The sequence below is a fragment of the Copidosoma floridanum genome, unplaced genomic scaffold (genome assembly GCF_036245765.1).
Source record: "Copidosoma floridanum isolate Cflo_tuat_1 unplaced genomic scaffold, Cflo_Japanese_pri ptg000006l, whole genome shotgun sequence".
Lineage (NCBI taxonomy): Eukaryota > Metazoa > Arthropoda > Insecta > Hymenoptera > Encyrtidae > Copidosoma > Copidosoma floridanum.
The window spans coordinates 18,483,309-18,491,974 of record NW_028321883.1 but is presented as its reverse complement, the minus strand read 5'-3'; the positions used below and the strand labels follow the sequence as shown (position 1 = coordinate 18,491,974).

The window sequence follows — 8,666 nt, the reverse complement described above, 5'->3', positions numbered from 1 at the left end:
GATGATAATGTAAGAAGTCAATAATAGTGATAACTGTGCCAATTTGAATGACGCACTGTTTACTTGTAAATCTGCGGATTAACAGAAAATAGAAGATAGGTTCAGTTAATTTCATTACATTAGTATTATTGATCTTATGAACATATTTTTAATAAGTAATAAAGTGTCACACCTATGAGAAAATCATGCTCAAATATATTACTTAATCTTTGTAGACAATTTTTCTAATATTTTTTATACTTAAAAAAATTGAATTACTTGACAACACTATTTTATTTAATCAGAAAACATCACTAAGATCTAAAAAACAAATTTTATTACGGAAAATATTCGAGTAGCATTTTTTTCTAAAAAATATATGGCAGTACTAATTTTTGGATAAAAAAGATACTATTTCTGCAAAGAACCACCAATTTCCTTTACTCATAGATTAGCAACAAATTTTTTTTTAATTCAAAATTTTATTTTTTCAATTAAACAAATAAATGCTGTCTAACAAAAAAGTGGTGTCCTTATTGAACTCTATGTAGCTACTAAATATCAATAGAACGTGATTGTCCCAAATATATGTTACGAAACGCAGCGTAAACATGTAATTATAAAATGTTTTGTTACTGGTTGGTTTGTTTCCTCAAAATTTTAACAACTTATTATTATCTTTGTTTTTTTTTTATATTTACGGAAAAAATTTATTTAGGCATATTTTTAAAAGACGCATAATTATATTAATAGATTACCTGGATGTTCTTGATGACATAGTATACGCCAAACATACATGTAACTATCAAGAAGTGTTAATCTAAAGTTATTTTGATGATTATGCATTACTGCCATTATTGTAAAAAATATGGGTATAACTGTGGCAAGAAAAATCAAATAAATCCAAATCGACTTATTAAATACCTGTATCATATAAATTAATATATTAAAATTATTAACATCTTAAAATGATGAATATTTAACGATTGAGATTTTCTTTACTTCAAAGTACGCCTGCCATGGGATGTCTGCATCAGGTATTTTCACAAATAACGCTGGTCGGTAATCGATAGCTTGAATTGTTATATCAAATTTCTTAAGTTTTTCATCACTCATTGTCACAGTCGAAATAATATCGTAAGTCTCCCTTGAGTTGTTTTTACTCTTCAAAACTATACGTATATCTGATGCTAACTCTTTGACGAGCTGAGCATAATCAGTGATTCTCTTTTCATCTGGCTATAAGCAATACCACATAATAAACTTTTTGTTTAGATAAAAACATTTTTATAGCAAAAAATGACAAATATTTATAAGGTATACTTGTTACCTTGAAATTAACTACTGCTGTAAGACCAGTGAGATTTTTTCTTCTCTCATACAAAATCGGGTTGCTTTTAACTATCAGTCCTGTTTCCTTTTTCCACTCAAGGAATTCAGGTGTGAACGACGCAGCTGTCGATTCAATACCATACCATTCCCTAATTACGGCATCGTCACCGCATTTTACCAGCACTTGACTGGCATAGTCTACTTGTAAATAATTTTCCTTTCGATGTTGGCAGATCTTCTGCATGTCTAGAGTCATTTCTGACGAGAACAGTAACAGCCACACCTGTGAGGACAAGTTGTTTTCTTTTGCGAAGTGTACGAACTTGTCAAAGTCATTGTTCGTATTTAAAACGACGGCAAACAATGTTCTCGAATGTGCTTTTATTTGGGCGAATTTTTCTGGTAGATCGGATCCTTTTACTGCGATAGAGTACTGTAAATTGCGGGACAAATCTCTCATCATCGACACGACGAAGTACTCATCTGTCATCAAAGAAGCCAAATTATCAATTAAAAGAAAATAATTTTGTAGGTATACGCTTTTGATCACTTACTTTCAAAGCCGTTGTATAATATTGCAGTACTGGTGATTCCGAAAAATTTATTTTATGTCAGTTATCATATCGACATAATTTTTCGCATTGTTTGTTGACTGTTTACCCCAAGCCAATGACACAACAAATAATACCACAAATAAATAAGGTAGCTTCATCATTGTAAACTAAAAAACAAAAAAATTATGCGATATTAGGGTTTTGTAAAAATTAAAAAAAAAAAATTGTAACGAATACTTCGTATCAGTGGATTAAAACAGAGTTCTTACGTATAAATTTATTTAAATTACTGTCCAGTTGAATCTACCCTCGTCTCAATTACAATGCGACGACAAAAGTGCTATTTTTTCACGATCTGCAATAAAAAAAAAAAAGTAAGAAAATGTATTAATTGACAAAAAAATATTCATTCTATTTCGATGAAACATGCGTGTGCCACTATTTTTATTTGTAGCGATCAATACATTTTCTTAGGGAATACTTAACGATTCAGTTATATTATGAATTATTAAGCAAAGCAGGGGACATACATTTTTACACATTTACACTGCTGTACTGGATTTAACCAATGTCATGATTTCTGGTTTATCGAATGTATTTTGTATATATATTTTTTAAACAAACTATTGTTTATTTTTACTGCGTGTTTCTAAAAAATAAATAATAAAATTTTTAATTCTCCAAAAAAATTGATACATTAAAGCTTATTTACGGCGTATGTGATTTTTTGAAATTATGTTATAATTCATTTGTCACAAATATAATGATAATAATTTTTGTGTTGTTTGAAAAAATATTTTTACTAATTTTAGTAAAACTGACGAGGACAAGTTACTCCCACATGACAAGTCTAAATATTAAATATGTTGAATAACTTCAAATTTACTCACAATAAATTTTATTTTTTATTTATATGTGAATGCATCATTAGCTACTTTTCTTTTATGCTTAGAAAAAGCCTTTACTTTAAATTATCCGTCGTCATGTGAATATGGATTTTAGAGTAATATTCTTGTAATGTGAAAAATCATTTCAAAAAATATTTAAGTTGTTTTGCATTTAGTTAGACACTTGTTACAAAAAAAAAGTATACATTTATACGTTAATATTATTTTTTTGTTCATAGTTTCGATTAATAAACAAATTAAAAAGCAATATACTATTAATCATTCATTGTATTATAATATATTTTTTAAATTTATATAACAGAGTTCATTTAATACAACAATCTTGACTATAAGAAAAAAATTTTCACTTTTCTTGTCAAACTTCATAAGTTGATTCTAATTTTAAATAAACACTACTGTGTCTACTTTGGCAGAAACATATTAAATAAAGTTCATTGTAACACTACTGCAGAAATAGATTTTTTTTTAACTACTTTTCACAAGTGTCCGCTACACAAATGCCATCCAATAGGGACTACTTCATAGTCTAGTCCGCAAAATAGCATTAGCAAAGAATAATGGCACTCCTGTGACGAAAACTACTGTATTGAAATTCATCTTTGTCATATTTTTTGATTTAAGAGTAAATGATTTACACTTACGCTCAATAACGTCAGTAAGTGAAAAAAGGGGTTATCTGAATTTCCAGCTTTAGAAAGTGCGATTCCAATTGTTGGTTAAAAATAAGTCATATCGATTTGAATTTGAAAATTCACTGTATTATTATTATAAAAAAACTTTCATTTTATTCGTATAGAACATTATTCCGATAATTTTTTTTTCTTTTTTTTTTTTTTTTCATAAAAAAAATTAGATTTTTTAATGTAAAATTTTAACATAACGAATTCTCAAGTAAAATTTAGAGAACACTTTTGAAAAAAAAAAAAAATAAATAAAATCGGAAATCACTTTCTTTTTATGTGTGAAAAATAATTATTTTTATAATTTCTAGTTTTAGCAAACTGTTTCCAAAATTTAAAACATTTTTTTTCTTACTTTAAAAATATGATCATCCACAAAACATGTATAAACCAAACGAAACTCAAAGATAGATAGAAAAAAAGTTCTTAAACTTGGATTAATGATAAAACAGTTTTAAAAAAGGTAACATGGACAAATTTGTGTGAAAAATGCATGTAGGTATTTACTTGGAGGCTCGAAGCTTTTTGCAACAGAAAAACAGACAAAGGACCCTTCAACTGCGCTGGATCCAGCTGGAATCCAATGACCGTAGACGAGAGTTGGAAGTTGGGATGTCCCAAATCAAGCAGGATGCCTTTGACCGATGATCACCACCAAATCGAACTCTGAGTTTTTGGTCAAGCTGGCGTTGTGTTGTTGTACTGAACTGATCAATTAGGACTGACAAGTTGTCCAGTTGAAGCACCGCGATCGAGTGAGCCCACGTCACGTTGCGCGTTGCCCTACTCCTTCGAGCCACGCGTTTCTATTTCCTGTACTACCAAAACTCCGTGGACAATGAGGGGAGGAAATTTCTATTGACACGCGCACATGAACGACTCTATCACTTCCAAACTTATCCCATTTTTTTTGTGTGCACTTAAAGACAAAAAAAAATTATAGACAACATATATTCGATAGGTACTTGATGCAAGGCAGATGATAACTCCTAAAAAGTGCATCGTTTGAGCACGTGCTGAAATTCTTCTGTTTGAAGTATTTTTTATTAAAGAATGTATCAAGTCAAAAATACTATTATAGACATTAGAACAGTAGTAAGGCAAAAATATCCTTACCATTCGAACATTTATTGAAAATAATCTTTTGAGAGTAAATTATGACAATTACTTTGAGCTGATATTTTACACGGATTTTTTTAAGCTTCTAATTTTTTTCTTAATCTACTGATTTAAAGATAAATTATTGAATATTTAATTTTTTTTATGTACCTTGCAACTTACATCATCAATTTTTTAATTAAATGTTGTTTGACACGAAAGATAAGACGTGCCAAAAATTTTGAAAAATATTAAATAATAACAACAACCATGACATGAATCAGCTCAGACTAATCCCTTGATTCCCATTCGATACTTAAATTATCTCAACAGCCAATAATCGCTTTAGGAATACTATTCGATGTTTTCGAGATTTTCAAAAATATTAATTTCTAAACTTTCAAAACCTTAAATATTTGTTTTTGACCGTTGACTGCAAAAAATGTATTTATTTTAGGACTGTTTGTTTAAACGTTTCATTTATTTAATATTTTAAATTTTTACAGTATTTTATTTATTATTAACTATTTATTTTGACAAGAAAAAAAAAAGGTTCAGCCACCGTTTGTCTTATAATATTCTTGGGCAAAATTTGCTTGAACATTTGAGACATAAAAGACTTAATTCAAATAAAACGTCCAATGACAGTTGGTAAATAATTAAAAACAACGTCCAATGGTGGTACTGTCAAATTTTGAATTTATTAAAAAACAAAACGACGTTTCGGCCGTTTGGACAACGTCCCGGCCCTCATCAGGTACAAAAATCTCTGACTCTTACGAAAGGGATGTAAAATCGTAATGTCAAATCATTACGATTTTACATCCCTTTCGTAAGAGTCAGAGATTTTTGTACCTGATGAGGGCCGGGACGTTGTCCAAACGGCCGAAACGTCGTTTTGTTTTTTAATAAATTCAAAATTTGACAGTACCACCATTGGACGTTGTTTTTAATTAATAAAAGACTTAAAATTATGAGTTTTTGAAAAAATGATATAAATTTAAATATGCATGATGTAAGACAATACATATTTTGAGTGTCTAAAATTATTACAAAAAAACTATTCTGAATGATGATAAGACAATTTTCTAAAAAAACTTTATAATACCCGTCTAGTGACTGATTCCTCGAACCTTAAAATTTTTTCTGAATGTTTTACACTAGAAATATCTGAAATAACAGTTTGGATAATAGATATTTGTCAAATCGCCTGATTTTTATGAGACATATTGGACTCAAGCTTATACGAGTTAGTCATAATAATAATAAATATATGTATTTCATACATATAACTTAAATATTAACCACAGATTTTTTAATTAAATGCTGGTATCCATTCAGCAGCTGTGAATTAAAGATTCTTTCAAAGAATTCGTATTAGTCAAAGTCAAAGCTCAGTGGAAATAATTTTTTAATACACTATATTTTAATCTACGAAGAAAATTTTGTTATCTCATTTAATCATATAAATATTTATTTTTGCGTCAAAAATTTTTTTTGTTATCCAGTCATACGATAACACATCACTTTTTTGATGCCAATCTCAAAACATCGTATTCAATGCAGAAAAGATCTAAAATTTTCTAAAAAAGATGAGTTGTATGGAATCGAAACACTCGTGGAAAAATAACTTGTATTAAAAGTAAAGAACACAGAGAAAAAAAATTAATGGGCCCTCCTATCGGCATACTTTTTTTGTTCTTTCGCAGGTAAGGAAAAAAATATAGATACCCACACTTTCATGAAGCTTTTGTTACATGTCGTTGATTTTTACCCTTACCTTTCTAAATGAGATAGAGTAGAAACATTAACATTGGGTTGAGGGAAAAACTGGATTTTCCCTTTTTGTCGCGCGTAAATACCGCGTACATTCTGCATGACAGTCTAATTTTGGTCTACCCTCCACTACGCAGCTGTGCCTATAATATATTCACATTAAATTTTTTATGGCCTGAAAGTGTTTTTGTTCTACGTTCGTTTACTCTTATTTTTTTTCCTGACATGAGCTCTGTGAATCAAAGGGTGTCCCTCTTGCGTTTTAGGAAGTCGATCGAATGTGTCCGCTTTTTCGTTTTTGTGGAAAATCGTGAGCCTCTGTTAGCGTGTGAGTATTTTGGTATTCGACGTAGATCCGATGATGTTTTCATCAGCAAGTGACACGTGGTGATTATTTGACCAGAAACAAAGTAAAGAAATCGAAATTCCGAAATCTCATTATTGATCGATTTTGACCACAAGCTACGAACGACCGAAAATACTAACATGTATAGGAATAATATTTTTTAGACAAACAATACTTCTGATATTTGGTGAAACTACATACATACAAACATTGATCTAACATCCATATACATAATTCTAAATATAAATGGCCCATTTTGAGAATCTTTTCTGAAGTTAACGTGTCTCATTGATTTAAAAACATACAAATAACTGTAGAATATTTTTTCCATCGTGTTGTAGCCAAATTAATGTGACTATACATGTACTTTCGTACGAATAAAAACAGTACAAATGCATATTTACCGTTTTTTCAGTTTCAATACTTAAAATTTTATTTTATACTTTTCTCCACTTACATTTGCAACATAACTGTATGTAGATTCATGTTATGAAAACAGATTTTGTTGCACAAAAAAAATATGTAAGTTAAACATAATTGAAAAGAGTGTCGTCGCCACGACTACTGCCTCACTCCACCCGTTCATCATCGCAGTGGCCCGTTACGTCAACCAATTGCAAGCGACTCCACATGCGATACACTGATACCCATAGAATGGAATTTTTTTTCTTTTTTTTCTTTTCAGAGTCGCACTGATTAATTGTCAAGTCAATTTAGAACTGAAAATAATATCTGGGACGTAAAAGTGTTCGTTTTTCAAGAATATTAACAAAAAAGAGGTGTGAAAACTAAACTATTCGTAGTAGGAAGTCGTTTAAAAAATTTCATATTTCTTTACAAAATTTTGTTTGCAAAATCAAAAGCATGTAAACAACAATTTAATTTAAAAAAAATGTATTTCTGCAGACAGTTCATATAAATCCACCTTTTTTTCGACTCTTCATGATTTTACATTTGACGAGGCACATAGACAGCTAAGGCATTCTTTGAGTTGAAAAACACTTTGGCCTCGTCTAAATCGTACTGGTCCTCAATTAGATACTTTTTGATTATTTTGGGTTTACTATTATCCCCGTCTTGGGTTTCTTCTTGTTTTTCTTGAACTATTATGTTCCTACCAACGACCTACGAAGAAAGAAAACTTGTGGTTTAGAAGAACTTTTATTTACTTGATGTATTACACTCACTTAACTCAAAACAAAAAAAAGTCTTCATACCTTCACGATAATGTCATCCCGTGTGAATTGTGTACAGTCCAATTCTTCAAAAAAATCTTTCTAAAAAAACGCCATTGTATAAAATTTCCATCGATTGTACATAAAATGCAAGATTTGTCACACCCAAGTATATCACACCTTATCATCCTCTTCGGTCTTAGTATGAAAATCACCAACTGTAAGGGTCAGAAATCTCGGCTCATTGGAGGTATTGCGGGAAGTAATAGACAATCCACTGTTATCTGGTTCCTCATCAGGTAGGAGGTTGTTATACAGACGACGCTTAAACTCTTCGAATTCCACTTGACCCGACATTTTCTTCAAATATACTTTGTGATTTTTACCAGTGTCTAACTAAACTTCAACAAAGGCTACGGAGCAACTACTATACTAACTGTTGAGTGTAGTGTTGCTACGTGCTTTGTGCGTGTCACTAATAGCGTATGACGTGCGTTACTACGTATTCGTGAAGTCGTTAGCACTACGTGCTAGATTTAAAAACTCAAGTTTAAAAAAATAGGTGATCTTTTAAGAGTTTCAAGAATTTATTGACACTAAAAGGCTTATTCAAAGATTTTTTTAAAAGACAAATACGAAAGCCACGAAAGATTTAACTGTAATGGACTTTTTTTTTAATGAAAAATAACGCGAAATTCTGGAAAAATTAACAGATATGAGCAAATTATTTTTTTCCAAAATAGTTTAAATCTTAACGAAGTGGCCTATGAGTGCAGATAACAAAAAGGAATTAAAAATATCAAGCCCAGGTCCTAAGC

At 30.2% G+C, this 8,666-nt stretch overlaps 1 long non-coding RNA gene across 1 annotated transcript; it reads right to left on the bottom strand.

Moving 5' to 3' along the window:
* Positions 1–7,684: 7,684 nt before the first annotated feature.
* LOC149375574 (uncharacterized) lies at positions 7,685–8,139 on the bottom strand. Its single transcript, XR_016293721.1, has 3 exons — positions 8,029–8,139; positions 7,891–7,950; positions 7,685–7,798 (listed from the first exon to the last, which is right to left on the bottom strand). It is a non-coding gene; the product is annotated as an uncharacterized LOC149375574 (long non-coding RNA).
* Between the last annotated feature and the right edge of the window lie 527 nt (positions 8,140–8,666).